Source organism: Talpa occidentalis, unplaced genomic scaffold (assembly GCF_014898055.3).
Source record: "Talpa occidentalis isolate TD23 unplaced genomic scaffold, MPIMG_talOcc4v2.1 talOcc4.10, whole genome shotgun sequence".
Classification (NCBI taxonomy): domain Eukaryota; kingdom Metazoa; phylum Chordata; class Mammalia; order Eulipotyphla; family Talpidae; genus Talpa; species Talpa occidentalis.
In genome coordinates this window covers 6,501,466-6,518,658 of record NW_023600993.1, presented here as the reverse complement: position 1 = coordinate 6,518,658, position 17,193 = coordinate 6,501,466, and the positions used below count along the sequence as shown (strand labels likewise).

Here is a 17,193-nt window from a genome sequence, read left to right as displayed (position 1 = left end):
CAAAAAAATTACCTGCTGTCAGTCTGATACGCTGATATGTACTTGCAGTGTTTAGGCACTGGAGATAAAGAACAAAACTGACATATATTCTAACTCTGGGTAATTGCATATATGAAGATGCAATGAAAAATTAGCTGTCCAAAGACCCTATGCTATAGCTAACATATTTGCCACTGGAAAAAAGAGGCTAGAAATTGAAGTTGTTAAAGACAAGCCTGGAGTTATCTCACAAGCTGCTATGCTTTAAGGATTTACAAGTCAAGGTCTATGACAATCTTCTCCCAGTTGGAGGATGAGTGATTCAAAGATATTTTTAAAAATCGATTAAAAATCCATTTATAAGTAATAATTTTATTTCACCTCTGAAAGAGCAAACATTTTGCTCATGTTAAATTCAGACAAAAATCTCTGTTTCATCATTATAATTAGATAATAATAGATAAAAAAATACATGTAATCTCCATATTATAGTCAGAAATCTAACCAAAGAGAGAGAGGTCAAGAACTGGGAAATAGGGAGGAAAAGAAAGAGCACAATCAGAGGGAGATAGACAGACAGAAAGAGAAGGAAAAAGGCAGAATATAGGAAGCAGCAAGAATGGTGGGAAAAAGTGAAAATATGAACTAGAGTAAGGGTAAGAATTGAGGAAATAGGGGAGGGCAGAGGAAACAAGAGAGGATGGAAAGAAGTTATAAAAGAGAGGCGGGCTCAGAAATCTGGTTAAGTGAGGAGAAATAACTTTTTATGTTTCAATCAGCTCATACTGGATATAGACATCAGAATCGTCACTACTGATATTTTAAATGTTGTACAGAAATTAAGAAGCCACCAAAATTACGTAGCCATAAATTTTCAGATAACTACATAAATTAAGGAAACAACCTTTGCTTTTCTCTAAGTATTTTCCCCACTTATGTATCTATGCTCATACGATCTTCCCATTTAAAGTCCTCCGTCCACCATCACCCCATATTCACTGATCAATATTCAACAAATATTTATTGAGTACCTACTATATAACAGACACTGTTTTAGACACCTATCAAAATTTACACATATTTTAATGAAAAGTATGAGCTGTTTTAATAATATACAATGAAAGTATATTGTGATACCATAAACAAATACTCCTTGTGAAAATGAGCAAAATAAGTCAGAAGGGAAAAGACAAATACTGGGTAATTTTACTTAGGTGGAAATAGAGAAACAAAACAGAAGAACAGAAAAACTAAATCAAATCAAAGCAAACTCTAGAAATCTGACTACAGAACTGAGGCTACCAGAATAAGATGAAGGAAAGGATAGCAAAGAGGGTAGGGGCCGAAGGACCAGGGTGGAGGATTACAGGTGTGCAATGGGTAGTGGGTGTGGTTTTGTGACATAACTGTGAAGAGGTGTGAACCTATACCCCCAAATCATATGCAGTGTTGTAAAACACTGTTGCATCCATTTTAAAAAGTCCCTTATTTAAAACTAAAAACATTCTAGAATTTTCCCCCAATACAGTGAGGGCCTCACTCCTACAAGAATTGAAGACCTCCAGACCCTGCCAAGTGTAATTAATCTGTGATAATTCTAGCTACTAAATGCAGACAATGACAATTTGAAGCTTATTATAACTAAGTCAAGTAGGCTGAATAATAAAAGTTATTTGAATTTTCACCCACAATGGAATCCCAAAGGCATTCCCAAACAGGCAGGCATGCCTGGTCTTGTCCAACATGACATGACATGGCGGGAACGAGGACAAATGCAGATCTGCAGCACGACTGTAACTCACTTCTGCAGGAATTCTCATTACTTGAGAAAAACATCACGTGAAAGAGGAACTTACTACAACTATGAAAACTGGAAATAAAGGATGGCTGAGAAGGCACGAGAAAACAGCACCATCTTTAAAAGAAAATCTGTAAAACTCACTGTACAGATAGGTTTAAGGTAGAATTTGCATTCGAACTTTGGGAAATGCAATTGAAAGTGCTGGTGAAAATAGCCATAAATTCCAGCTACGGGGGTGCTCCAACACAGTCGGCGATGAAAGAAATAGGTTCTGTGGAGTTAAAATGATAGAATGAGGACTTGTAGCACCTTGGACCTCACTTGTCTCTCCTACCGAATCAAGCCTTCTTGATAGACATCCAGCTTTGCACGAAAATCTAATGACAAAGAGCTTACTTTTTTTCAATAAGGCAGCCTTTCCCAAGGGGACATTAGTTATTAGACTTCTTTCCTTTGGCTGAGCTGAATTTCTAATTTTCAGCACTCCGGTGCCGGAGGGACTGTCCCTGACACAGCGGCAGAGTCAGCAGCCCACAAAAGAGAGAACGGTGACCCCTGTCCTCCAGGAGTTCTCAGTCACCAAGTCCAATGAGCCATGCTGCAGGACAGTGGGGCTCCGACTCTAGGGAGAAGGGATTTTTCTTTTTGGTCCATGGTGGATATACTTAGAAAAACACAAGATTCTGTGCCTGAAAACCAGGCCACAAAATGCGCATCCTCAACTCTGCATTCCCCTGTGCCATGTCTATCACTAAGGGCTGGCGGGGCCCTGTGGGCCTTAGACCATCCGTGAGAATCACTCCCTGCTGCTGTCTCCCAGCGGCCCGCATGCCCAGATTTTGAGATAGCCTCCTAACCGCGTTCCCTGCGCGCTACTGCCAAATTAATCTTGTGACCTAATCATCTTGCTCTTTTTCTCAAGACCAGGAATCTCACCACCCCTTCTAAGATAAAGCCCACACTCCCTTGCCTGCATTCCAGACCCTTTCTCATCTGGACTAAAATCTACATCTCCAGCCTTATTTCTCATTACTCACATACACGGACCATCCACTTTCAAACGGGTTGCCTCGCTGCAGTTTGCCCCGAATCCATGCTTACTCACTATTCCAGCTGAAATTCATTTCCCCTCCTCTTCAGCTATCTCAAGCCCTGAACTTCGTTGTTTTTTTTTTAAAGGTAAAATCCACAAAACATGAAAATTAACTATTTTCAAGCGTACAAGTATGTGCCATTTAGGACATTCTTAAAGCTGTGCAGCCATCACCTCTACTTAGTTCCAAAACATTTTAATCACCTCAAAAGGAAATCCTGTACCCATTAAGCAGCCACTCCCCTCCCCCTGCCCCCAGGCCCTGGCAACCACTAATCTGCTTTCTATCTCTACGGATTTCACCATTCTGGATATTTCCTATTAATGGAATTGTACTTTAATTCCTTTCTTTGTTGCTTTTTCCGTATATCTCTAGGTGCTTTTCTCCCCATAAGTTTACCCTGCCGATTTCTGCACGTGTGAAATCTAGTTCCACTCCCAACTTCTCTACAGGCCCTTCCCGGTGCACCCTCCAATCCACCAGGGTCTGAATTCTTGCAGCATTTGTTTTCTGCCTTCCTTGCTTGACTCCTGAATTATCTACTACTTGGAATCTTGGGTGAACTGTTTCACGGTTTCAACTTCACCCTCTAGGATTTGTGTGTCCTTTACATCTCTGAGGTCCAGGAGCTCTGCCGCCCCCCTCCCTTTGTGCCGAGAACCTATTCGGGCGGGAGTCTGACCATGAATGCTGCCTTAGTGGTGATGACAACAGTAAGTCCAGAAAACTGAAGTGTGGATAGTCCATGAGAAGATGTGTCCATCCTGTTGCAACTCTTAATCTGTCCTTCTCTCAGGCTCTGTCCTCCCTGCCCTCTGCGTTTCTCTTGCTATTGTGTCTAGTATTGCACTTCCTGGCCCTGGCAGGCGATGAACAGGTGTGGCTGCGGGAGGGGAATGGCAGGGTGCCCGAGGGTGGAGAGTGCAAATTCCCTGCACTAATCTTTTGCTAATAGACTCCTACCTTCGTTCTACATCCACAGATGAAGGCCTACCTGAAAGAGTGGGTGTGCAGGCATGTCATGAGGCCACACAGAAAAAGGCAGGTCTATTTGCTTTGTCTTTATATGTAAATTGGTTTCTTTGTCTGGTATTCTGATTTGAAGTTGTTCATAAATGTCTATCTAGCTTGTAAAAGGAGATTAACTGTTAAATAATAAAGATGATAATACTTATGATTCACATATGAAACAGCTGAGCCATTACATTGTTTTATGTTCTATAAACAAGTGAATAGGCCAGAACTGGATGGGGGTAATGGTGTTTTTTTTTTTTAATTGAGGTAATACTGGCTTATAATACTGTTTTATACCTGGGCATCTGTATGTACTATGCTGTGGTCTAATATGCAACAAGAAGTTTGAAAGGAAAGCAATTTTATATTATGCCTGAGTACTAAGTCTAAGAAACATTTTGTATTGTACATCATGATGAACTTTTCTCCAGTGGCAAATGGTTACAGTTGCCATTGGAAGCCTCCAAACAAGAATGTAAAGCAGGGCTTCGGCCCTTAGGCCATTCAAAACCTGTTCTTCTGACCAGAACAACTAAAAGATCCAACATGGAACACTGAGTCTATAATTAACATTTTTTTTCCCTTTCATATCCCATATTGCCCACTTTAAAATAACAAAAGCGAAACCTCTTCTGGTATTAATTTCACACTGTTATATATCACAAAACATGTTATGTAAAATAGAAATTAACATTTAAAAGAGTTATTTAGGGAATTCCTTAAAAATGTGGAGATTAGCACCGAGAATCCCATTCAAGTGGTTCTGAAAAGCATAAACTTGTCTTCAAAATCAATCAAGTCCAAAAGCACTTATATTGCACCCTCCTTCCATGCACCCCATAATGCTGTAGGGAAGGTGTGCAGTACATATACATGTGTATGAGGAATGAGAAGAACTAAGACAGCCATTCCCATCCTCCAGGAGTTAACAATTTTGCTTGTTACACAGACCTTGCCCACATGAAAATGGAAATACATGACAGGAAACAGTCAGTAGCCGAATTTATAATACAGACTCTTGAGCTCTTTAGATGAAACGTCACAGTAGATCTGTCTTCTCATTAGGTTTTTACTTGGGCTAAGATTAAAATCAATTTGCATTTTCTGAATTCAGAAGCTGGTGACTAGGATACATATTGCACACACGTGTGATGTGTCGTGTTAGGCCAGGGGTCTTGGCGGGCAATTTTGTTTCCCAACTGCAGATATCCAGTGTCAGCAAGTGGTCACTTGATCAATGTTTGTGGAACTGAATAAATAAACACTGGGGAAATCTGCAAAATCTGGCAGTTTGGGTTACGTCTGCACTACGTTGCATCCTAATATTCCCTGTCACTCTGTGTATGAAAAAATTAATGCTATTATACTTCAGATCAATTCCTTCAACATGTATTCTCCTTATCACCTCCCCCCCACAGAAGTTTCATGTTGTTCAGAATTTATTTTTAAGTGGGGGATATTTTCTGTCAATGGCAAAACAGAACTAAAATGGCAGTGAGATAATTTGTGACATAAAAATTACAAATAGCTTTAACAAAGAATGCACCCAAAGGATTTTCTTTTGCCCAAATATTATTTTCTAAATATGTGAAAGTTCTCAGGAGGCTTTTAAAGGAAAGCTGCTAACATGATTTTCCAAGGGAAAAAAAAATATGTTTTTTTTTTATTTTAATGGGATCGTCCCAATGAACTTTGTTTTCCTTTTTTGTTAGGTATAAATGACTTTTTTCTTTAAAAAGGTTTGAACTAAATTTCTGTGAACAGTATTCAATGGATATAAAGATATCCATTGTGACAACTTTATAAAATAATTAATCCTCTGTAAAGTGAAAATTTTGCCTTGTCATTTGGATTTCCAAGTTACCAAAGGGTGCTTACCTACCCCCCTCTGCTAATTATTACAGAGGAACAAAGTAATATAAAAATATACAACCCACAATACATACATATGACCTACAATAATGTCATAATAAGAGATTTAGGAAAATTAGTCAAGGACACAAAATTAGTTTAGGAAACTCAGTGGACCAGGTCTCCCACCACCACACACCTAGCTCCAGACAGCCATGCAGCTCCTTCTCCGCCCAGCACTGCAGCCTGGTCCCAGGCCAGTCGTGTCGTCGTCGTGGACCATCACCTCCTCTCTCCCGCTAATGTTCTCACCACAGTAGATAACGATAGTCCTGAGTAAACCCCACAAGGGATGACATTTGTCAGTCAGGTTCATTTCTTTATCTTCCTTATCTAAAACCGTTCTTGGCACAAACTAGGAGCTCAACAGGCAATTGTTATATAAATCAATCTTCATTAAAAAGGAGCTTCCTCCAGGTATATTTGTTCTTTGAAGTATCATCCCATCAGTTTTACCCACAAACAAATTTTAGGGGCTATAAACTGAATTTTGTTAGCTGAGGTTTGCCTCAGGCCGTATTAAGAATTAAATCATCAGAAAGAGAGGCAGGAGTATAGGAGGAAAAAAGAATTTAGTATCACTGATACAAAATTTCTAAAAAGTTTTGTTTTCATTTAAGATAAAGTTTATTTTAAAGACAAAAGGTTTCCTAAAAGAAGTCCCAAAGAAAGTGACAAGAAAAATGTAACCTGTAATCTGGGTCAAAGGGAAAACCATTTAATTTTCCCTTTGAGATTTCCAGAACAATACAACACAAAAGAAAGGAATAATTAATTCAAAGGCTACTCCTGTGTGTGAGTGCACATATGCATATAAGTATGTTCTATCCGGCCTGCACACAGAGGTCTCTCTATATTTTGAGAAATCTCTATTCACTTGCTCTTTTAAATCTTATTTTTAAAATTATTATCCTAAACTACATCAAGGGCTCATACTAACTGTTTATAATGAAGTTCACCTTCCCATACTTTTGCAACAGCTGCTATTAACTATTAAAGGTTCAGCATTTTGTCAAGGGTGGAAGCCAAATAACTCCAAATAATATCAGGAGGTTATTTCATTTCAGAAATAAAAACCATAATAAGAAGAAAAAAGTATTTTTTAGAAAATTTAAAAGAGGTAGGCTTTAAAATAAAGTAACTTCTGAACACTATGTTTAAAAACTGTCAGTGTATCCTAAAAATCAAGTAGAGCATGCACTCAAAGAAATCACCAAAATCAAACCTCATGTTTGATGTTATGGCTGAGAAAATTAAGAGGCGATAACAGAGTTATTTTTTTCCCTCCCCAAAGGAGGTTTTCCAAGCAAAGAGTACAGGAAGCTCAATATGAGAAATAAAAGCGGGTAGAACAGAAAAGAATTCACATAGTGCCTTACATTCTCTTCAACAACTTTAAAGAAATAAAAAAGCTAAAGGACTCTCAATGCTGAATTTATTTTATGCCTTGATCTTTACTGATCAGGTCACAGACACCCTTTTTAAAAGTTATATGTTTTTAATTACAGAACTAATTTTCTATTAAAAACATACATTTATGTCTAGCTCTTGCGCTAAACTTTGAAAAGGATGAAAAATACAAACTAAAAGCCCTCCATAATCTCTCTAATTTAATATAACTATCACCATTTTTGTATATTCCCTTTCAGACTTTTTAAATATATGTAAATTTGTGTATGGCTGCAATCAACAGCTCACATAATATTTTTATGCTATTATTTTTACTTAACAGTTTTCAGAGTTGCTAGTTTTCTAAAATGTCACTGATAATTGTGCAACATTCCACTTCATGACCACTCGGCAGTTTACTTAACCATTCCCCTAATACTTACTGAACCTGTAAATTACTTCCAAACACTGGTTCCTATAACAATGCTTTACATATGTGTGTCTGTGTATTTGGCTTTCCCTCTATCCTTCATCTCTCTGGGCAAGAGTCCCCAAAGTGGAAGTATAGCATCAAAGTGGGCAAAATATTGCCCAGATGCTTTTAGGCAGCTTAAATCAAATCAGTGACATCAGAAATATACAATAGTACAAATTTCTTCAATTACTGATCACAAAATTTTACAAAAAAAAAAAACACACACACAAAAAAAAACCCCAAAAAACAACTACCATCAACAGTGACTAGCAAGGGTAAATTCTCTTACTATGATAAAAGTGGACTGAAGGTTTACACATCCCTATCTTGTAATTCAGTCTTATGTGACCACTCCAAGGTCGGTGATCCTATAAAATCTACTCTTTGAAGCTGTAGTCTTTGAATGTGCAGACTCAGGATTCCTATCCCCATTCTAACATGGGAAGAACCACTGATGCTCACGGTGGGGGGAAAAGCCAGCTAGCCTCTCCAACACAAGCTTGTCGACAACAACACTGAGCTTCTCTAAGTAATAATACAATGTCAAGTCAATAGACATGACGTTATAGGATGAGCAAGAGACTCCACCGATGGGAAGAATATGCCAAAGAGGTTAACTTAAGGCAAAGGAAGGATCTACTAAAATAATTCAAACTGAATATGGGACCAATGGTCTCCAGGCCACCAGGCTGGATGCAGGGAATCATCTTGAGCAACAAGTCCCCAAACAATATAACTCAGAATCCCCTGGCCAGCTTGTTATAGGACAAGTGGCTGGCCCCACCTGCAGAATCTCTGATTCAGTAGGTCTGGGTGGGACCTGAGGATGTGCATTTCTTCCAAGTTCCCAGATGATGCACTTTGAGAACCATGCCTTAGACTGTATATTTTTTAAGAATTTACTGAGTTCCTACTAAGTACTGTACCATTGGCTGAAGGAGAAAGATGAATAAACCCCAGTCACTATTTGCTTCAAGACACCATGTCCATCATTTCGGTTTTTATTGAGGTGACACTGGTTTGCAGCACTGAAAGTGATTTTGAGGTACTGGATCATTCCTCTTTACAGGTATGTTAGCACCTCACACCCACCACCCAGTCCCAAAGGCCTCGTGCTGTTGAGTCCCAAAAGCCAACAAATTTGCACCTTGTGAAAACAGTTTAAAACCATTTATTATGTTGCTTTAAATAAAGCCAGAGCGTTTCTAATTAGTTCCAAATGCTTTAGGAAAACCCAGGGCAACCCTACATCAGCAAACGCTTGGGTGTTTTCTTCGCCCTGTGGATTTAATTGACATAGGCAAATAACTGTTAGTGTCGTCTTCACATACAGACACCATTCCTGTTTCTTCTCTTTCACAAACTCTATGCAATATATTAAGAAAGAGAAAGAAGCAAACACTTGCTTACACAGAAAGTTATCAACTGACATAAAAGACCAGTGCTTGTCCAGGAAGACTTTGGTATTCTCCGCTTTAGATTCAGACTTTGGCAAGACTGTAGAAAGAGTGAACGGAAAGAAAGTAATGTGCTTAGTCATACACAAGAGGGTGACCCTTATCTACCTCCACACTATCTATCAGCTGATTCACAGACTTCAGGAACTGGCCTTTAAGGTAGCCACTAAGCTTCCATTTCTAAAAAGATGCACTGGCTCGCCGTATCTACTTCTGGAAAAACATTTAAAAAAATAAAACGTGTATAAAACTTTATGATCTGTGGGTTTGTCAGAGAATTATTTATACTTAGCATTTTTTTTTTCCTAAGGTGCCTCTCTTTTCAGTCTCTTAGAAAGCTAGTTTAAAAGGCTAGGAAAAAGGACTCATGAAGAGACTAGATAATTTGTGTAATATCACAGAGAACATAAAGACAATGTGAGGTGGTCTTCGGCTATTTGATTACATTAACCAGCCATGAACTCATTTACTTTACCTTTCATAACCTTTCCTAGGTAAAATGATGTTTGCAAATAACAGCATGCTTACTTTGAGGGAAAAAAAATGGTAGAAGGAAGAATTACAAATTGTGTTGAATTTTTTTTAAAGATGTATATATTATGGATTTTTTTTTAATTGCGACAACATTTGTTTACAACACTGTGTGATTCAGAGGCACAGGAGCTCACCTCCTCAGAGGCACATCTCCACACCACCCCCACCAAGATGCCCACAGTTCTCCCCCAAGGTCCACTGTGCCCCACAATGCACCTCCCTCCCCCCCATCTTGAAGCTCAATCCCAGTCAGATTTCTAATAAAGACATGTATGGAAGAATTTATCTTTTATCACTGCTATTTCAAATAGCTATTTTCATATTTTGTTTCATGGAGGCTGGTCGATGGCGAAACTAGGACATGAATCATCTCCATTTTAATTTTCCTTCTTCTGACCCCCTCTTTCAAACTCCAGGTGTGTTTTCCATCTGTTAAAGGCCTTGTTTGTAGATAGATAGCCAGGTAGAAACTAACCTCTCCAAGTTTTGCTCACAGAGATTTAAAGAATGAACCCAGCTAGGAATGCAGGCATTTTGAAAGTGGACTCCAAGCTTCAAAACGACAATGACAGTTTCAGCAGCGGAGTAACAGCCGGTGAGGTGGGTAGGGTCAAGGGTAAGCGATTCCTGCAGGCCTCTCATCGCTGCCCTCAGTCTGTCTGAGAGAGATAATTTCCCACTGCATTCGCCACTAAGGAAAACATATTCCTTAAACACACGGCGCAAGAATACCTTCTTTCCGGTCACTTTCCCAGATTCTGTCCTGCAGCAACTTACAAGACCAGAGAAATAACCATGTTGGGTGGGAATGTTAGAATGCAAAGCTCTTCTAAATTCTCGATGCCACCAAGGAGCAGGGTACATTCTTAGAACCCAGCCTTACATTGAGGTCTACGCACAGGGACGCAGCCTGCTATCGGGGAGCAGAGCATCTACAGATCTCTTACACTCCCACTCAGGGTATTTCCCTATTTTTCTTCCTCCCTCATATCTGCCTGCTCCTTATCTGTGGTAAACTGTGAAGGACTAGTCACTCGGGTTTATGCTAATCTGAACTCTTCCAGAAGGTCAGAGGCAGTCTCGGTAAATCTTACTGTTAGGCTACTATCCTCCTAGATGAGTCGGCACATTAAAATATTTTCCAAAAAACAGTAATTTAGTTAAAACTAGCAGTGAATTTCTTTTCTAAAATCAACAACACAGAATAAAAATATGCCCTAAACAAATCATGAATACAACTGAACCAAAACAGCACACCATCTAGTTTCGATCCTGACGGGAAGGTTTGCTCTCTATTTTGACTCCTAGTGTATGAATTGATGTCTGTCTTTCTTTTCCTTTATAGTTGGAAATAGTAGGAAACTCATTCCCAACCCCCCTGCCCCCCCCTTTTCCCGCCCCCGTTCCCCCAAAAGGTTTTCAAGTTGACAATGATCAGGTCACTGGAATAGCTGAAAAGCTGGCAATGACTCAGGAAAAACCCAACTGTACCATTCAGGGTGGAAACTTCTACAGCTCCTGCCCCTCACCCACAAAAGGCAAGTCCTTACCAACGGCACCATTTAAGGCCGTCTTGGCCTTCTGCTTCCCCTCTTTTCAGTTATGACCCTAATGGGGCTCTGCAGCTCAGTATTTCACAAACAGAGTGGGGTTCAGGCCTGGACCCAAGTCCCTCCTTTTTTACATAGGAGACACTTCAGAAGAAAATGTAGTATTTAATTACACATAAGGAGGATTTAAAATGTATCTCTTGAATGATGCACAATGATATGCTTTTACAGTTACTCCCCAGTATTAAACTGGTGGCTTATTTGGAGGTACAGTAACTTCTCAAGCCACCAAAAAAAGACTATTTTATGACAAGCGCAAGTGACTATTTTAAGTTACAATACAAAACCGTGTTTTGAGATGAAGGATCATAGGCCTCATTATAAAACCAAACTTGCTCCTGGAAAACATTAAGTCCTACAGGGTGCACCCCAAATGATGTAATGAATAGAACTTTATCAAATAAAAGCAGACCTGGCTTTCCAGATGCATCAGACATATAGTACTGACACGAGAGTCCATACAATGTCTATAAAAGACTCACAAATACAGCATCAACAAAATTAAAATACCAGGCAGATTTTGGTCTGAAGTGATCAGATAACTAGAAATACAATTTTAAATTCAGTAGCAATGACATGTTTCCAAAAACAGTTTATAAATTTGTCACCACGGAGCAAGCCTTATCTTCAGTTCATTCTTAATAATCTCAAAATTAATACTAAAGTGAATTATAACCATTTTGTAAAAGAGTTAGCTATAATGCAGATAACCATGAAGGCTCTCCTTAAAACATTAGCTCCATTAAATTCAAGGCCAAGGTCATATCATTTAAGACACATGGGTTTGCTGATAAAGTCTTAAAATCATACCAACAAAAGCCTGAAACTGTAACTGAGACACTTTGCCAATTTCACAGATGAGGAAATGAGTTAGAAAGGATGGTTAGCCTCGCTATAAAAATTGAAAAGTTACAAATGTAAATATTCATATTCTGAATGAAATACTCAGTATTAAAATATTGTTATGTATTGATTACTGAAGAAAAACATTAAGAATATATAAATCTACTTTTTAAAATTAAAAAAAACATTAAGCATATTCTATTTCTATGATAGCTGTCTTAATCTGTACAAAAGTTTTCCCTGACATACAGCCTACTGCAGTTGAGTCAATTTCCTTCTAAAACCGACTTAAGTATTTTAGGTAAATAAAAGTGAAAACATGACATTTTAATTACCTAAATTCTAAAAACATAGCTCATATAACTCCCCCAAATCTACCTCTGCACTGTGATAAAATACGAACAGTAAATAAGAAAACCCAGAAGATTTCAAATAATCTTCAATTTAAAATTTTTGTGTAGAAAGCAATGAAATGAGCTGAAGTATGGTACACTGGGGCTGCTATGCCTGCAAGATGGGTTATTCACAGATCTTACTGTATTTTCTGCAGAGTCAAATTAAATCAGTTGCAAAGAACCCATGTAAGCATTTTAAGTTGCTGCCCTTTTCATTACTTTCAGGCCTCAGGAAAAAGAAAGAACAGTTACCCTAAAGTGGTGATCTACGAAGAAAAATAAGAAACCAAGTCAGAAACTCAGTTTAACAATTTTTAGGGGAGGGGTCATATGTTTACACTTATGGACTTGTGACTTAAATCAAGTTTTCTTGATTCGTGATTTTAAAAAAATCCCCCACAACTAATATTTATTCAATGGAATCCTATGAGATCAAAGACTTCTTCCACTACATTTGACATACCTTCTGACATATATTTCCAAGTTGAAGTGACAATGAATTAATTCAACAGAGCACCCACAAACCAGAACACTGTTTTGAGTCCTATCCATCAGGCAGATATATATTCCACGAAAGAACACCAATTGTGGCCCACAAAGTATAAAACATTTGCAAAGTAGTTTTTAACATTTTTTCCTACTTCATGAAAGTTGCCTATTATTAACCACTGTTGCACCATATGAAAACTAAATGAAGTGTATTGTTACTACTTGTATATATTTTCACAGCAGTGTCTTACTCACCGGGTACACACACACATGCACCCAATTATCTTGATAACTAAGGTGAGCGGCAAAGATTCTCATTTTCAGAGAATTACAGAAGAGAGAAAGTATTATTATGACTTACTAATGGAAAGCAACCAGCCATCGTCAGTAATACATTTCTAAAGTCACAGTTTTTCTCCTCTCCCGGTATAAATTTTAAGTGTCAGAGATTTTGAAATTAATAGTATGATTGTATACAAAATTATAATTTGTGATTTTTTAACATACAGTTCTGACATGCAAAAAGAAATGAACATTCAGGAAATAGTCCCTCCAAAGAAAAGCATGTATTGAAGTATTAAAAATGCCAATTGCAAAAATATTTTCCAACTCCCCTAAGTTTAATAAAGAATAAGATGCTGGTGGGCATTTTAGTTTTAACTTTAAAAAGAAATTACATTCTTATCATTTAAAAGACTAAGCAATCATCGCCCCAAAAAGCTTCAGCTTGGATTCTTCCCAATCCTTTCTACTTCACTGCAGTCATGGTTTTACAGCAATCACTGTAAAAGGCAGAGACAAACTTTTAAATTTGAGTTTTGATTAAAAATGAAATTGCCAGGTCTTTTTTTTCCCCTTCTAGTGAGCTGCACAACATTGAGATGGAGTCTAAGAGGTCTTAATTTAAGATGTAAGTATCAGCAAGCAACAAATCAAATAATTTAAATAAAGGAGGAAAATTACATGAAGTACACACTAAGACCAAAAAATGAATAAGGTCTTGTAACAAACTTCACTTTATGACTAACATGGCATCACTTTTCAACTTCCATACACTGAAGACTATTTAGGTACCATAGTAACTTCAGAGTGGCTATGATTGAAAACAGACAACACACAATTTATTTTAAAACGTGAACAGGGGCTATTAAAATATCCCTCTGGGCGCAACAGGTCGCTTCAGTGCTGTTTCCTGCAAGTGAAAGGTGTTTCTTTCAGGGAGAAATCGCAGTGCCTGTGTCTGTCATTCTATACAAGCGGGTTTTCTAGATCATCTAGCACCACCTAGAACCACACTGGTTCCCCTCTCGGCCCTCAATTAATCACTTAGCTGCGGAAACACGGGGACTCCCACAGACACCCGAGAGCTGTCCACGCTCTGCCCAGGAGCCCTGAGAGAGCAACTTATTGATCGCCTTAGTAACTGCAGTCACATTCTGCTTCAGGAACGCCAGCAACAGCTGACATTAAAATGCTGGACTTCCAAATCAAGATTCTCCCGGTTCCACACTGCTCAGTTCATCTCGTCTGCGTCTCTGTTCAGACAACTTGCAGAAACTCACTTCACATTGTGCCCCCAATCTTGAAAGGCAAAGCGACTTCTTCACGCCAGACCACTGCTTTTTGGGGGCTTCCTCCTAAAACCAGCGACCCTCCTCGTCAACCATGAGCCTCAGACCCAAGGGCATCAGCCTCGACGGCAGAGCAAGAGCACAGCCCGGGAACAAGGGCGCACCATCACCATCCCCACCTCACCGCCCCAGCCGCCATCCTCCACATCACCTGGCACGCCTGGCACCAGGCCGGGCACCGCTGGGCGGGATGCGACGGCCGGGCCGGGCGCCGACTCACCTGGGCAGGGGAGTTACCAGAAGAATCTAGAACCGCAGCCTCCCGACCAGCAGCAGAGGTAGAGGCCCCTTCTTTACCTAAGGGCCGACCTTATATAAACGCGGGAGGTGACTCCCCGCCTCGGCCCCACGCCCAGGCTCCTCCCCACACGCGAAGACAGAAGTACCCGCGCCGCGCACCCAGCTCGGCCGCGCCGCGGGGCGGGCTTCGCGGCCGCTCCCACCTCGGGCGCCGCGCGCCGCGCCTCGCAGCCCGGCTTCCGGGCGCCCGCCCGCCGCGCCCCGCACCTCGCCCCCCGCGCGCGGGCGCCCCTCGCCGAACTGTCACCCCGCGCCTCGCGGGGCCCGCGCCCGGGCGGGGACACCCCGCGCGTCGGCCGTCCTGGCTCCCGCGCCGGGACCCGGAGGCGCCGCTTCCCCGGCCCCCGCCCGCGCGCGTCCCGTCGGCGCGGGGCTCGCGGCTCCCGCCGGCCGCGGGGGCGCGTCTCGCCGCAGCCGGGCCCCCGCCGCGCCGGACGGCTCCTCGGGGCGACCCTCGCCCGCCGCGGGCAGCCGCCGTCCCCTCAGCCGGGCCCCTCAGCCGGTCCCCTCAGCCCGTCCCCTCAGCCGGTCCTCTCAGCCCGTCCCCTCAGCCGGTCCCCTCAGCCCGGTCCCGCAGCCGGGTCCCCTCAGCACGGTCCCCTCAGTCGGGTCCCCCCAGCCCGGTCCCCTCAGCGCGGTCCCCTCAGCCTGGTCCCCTCAGCCGGGTCCCCCCAGCCCGGTCCCCTCAGCCCGGTCCCCTCAGCCTGGTCCCCTCAGCCGGGTCCCCCCAGCCCGGTCCCCTCAGCCCGGTCCCCTCAGCCCGGTCCCCTCAGCGCGGTCCCCTCAGCCGGTCCCCTCAGCCCGGTCCCCTCAGCCGGTCCCCTCAGCCGGGTCCCCTCAGTCCGGTCCCCTCAGCCGGGTCCCCTCAGCCCGGTCCCCTCAGCCGGTCCCCTCAGCCGGTCCCCTCCGCGCGGTCCCCTCAGCCGGAGAGCCCGTCGCCGGCGCCCCCTCCGTCGGACCCCGGGCGCCCCTCGGAGCGCGCCCTCAGCCCGGTGCCCTCAGCCGCGCGAGCCCTCAGCGCGCCCCTCACCCCGCCGGCATCCCCCACCCCGCGGCCCGGGTGTCCCCAGAGGCGCGGGGCACCCCGACTCTGACCTGAGGCGGCGGCGGCGTGGCGCCCGTCCGCGGTGCCGGCGGCCGACCCGGCGCCCCAGGCGGCCGCTCCCGCGCGGCTGAGGCTCGGGCTCCGAGTGCGGCCCGCCCGCCGGCCCGAGGCCCGGCCGGGCCTCGGGGCGGGGGCGCGCGGGCGGGAGCGGCCGGGGCGCGCGGGGCCGGGCGGGGGCGCGCGGGCCCGGGGCGGGGCGCGCGGGCGGCAGCGTCCGGGGCGCCCTCCGACCCGCGCACAGTAGGGCCGCGGCCTCCCGCGCCACTTCCCTCGAGCGCCCCGCTGGTGCCCGCACGCCTGTTCCTCGACACCGCCGCTGGGAGGCGGCCCGGGAAGGGTCCCTCCGCCCAGGAGGGCCCCGAACCCCGCTCCCGAGGCCGCCAGGCTCGCGGGGGGAGAGCCCCGGTGTGGGGCTCCGACTCTGGGGCCGGGGCGCGCTCTTTGCGCGGTGGCCCTCGAGGATTTTTTCCCGGTTCTTTGCGATGACTTTTTGAAAAGCGAAGTTCTCAATTTAATTTAAAGCCACCTGGTTTTCATCTGCTAACCCCGACCTGCCGCGCGGCGCCCGCCCGGCTCTCACATGCACAATATAATCCACGCCCGCGTGCGGGACTCCCTGAGTGCCCGAGACTTGATGGGCGCCTTCGAGGCCAGCCTTGAACCCCTTAACAGAAGTTCCAGGGCGCCCTAGCAGTGCTGCTTACTCGGGGAGCCCGGGTGAGGGGCGCGGGCGTCTCACGGGGGGAACCCTAAGGTCTTTCCCCCGTAGTGCAGAAGGTCCTCGCTTGTAGTTTGAAGTAAATTTTTGTGAGGATGAGCATCACTTCAGAGAAGGTTGGGACGTAAATCAGTAAATTCCTGTCCTACAGGTCCCCTAAAATAAGAAGTGAAGAGAACCATGGCTACGTAGGGACTCACAGAAGACCATTTTCTTGCCACTGAAAAAGCCCATTTCTTTGCCCCTTGTTCTACCCTCTCAGGCATAGAAGAGATGCATGTCTTCCATTTCTTGATCCTTCCAGCATCATCCCAATCTACTTTTATTTTTAATAACAGCTTTATTGAGATACAATTTACAACATGTAAAATTTAAACACCATAGATTCTAAATGTACAATTCAATGAGTATCAACCATAACCCAATTTTAGAACGTTTTCATCACTCC

General features: G+C 43.3%; 1 protein-coding gene across 6 annotated transcripts in view; it reads right to left on the bottom strand.

The window, feature by feature from the left end:
• The window catches only part of PPARG (peroxisome proliferator activated receptor gamma), a 121,267-nt gene extending 105,211 nt beyond the window's left edge, over positions 1 to 16,056 (bottom strand). The window contains exons 1-2 of one of the 6 annotated variants that reach the window (XM_037523088.2): positions 14,843 to 14,937; positions 5,939 to 6,071 (exon numbers count right to left, since the gene is read on the bottom strand). The gene's annotated coding sequence lies outside the window, so the exon portion shown is untranslated. Of the gene's footprint in view, positions 1 to 5,938; positions 6,072 to 10,386; positions 10,584 to 14,842; positions 14,938 to 16,017 lie in introns of those variants that run through there. The other 5 variants (XM_037523077.2, XM_037523045.2, XM_037523099.2 and 2 more) reach the window with 5 other exon arrangements.
• Positions 16,057 to 17,193: the final 1,137 nt, after the last annotated feature.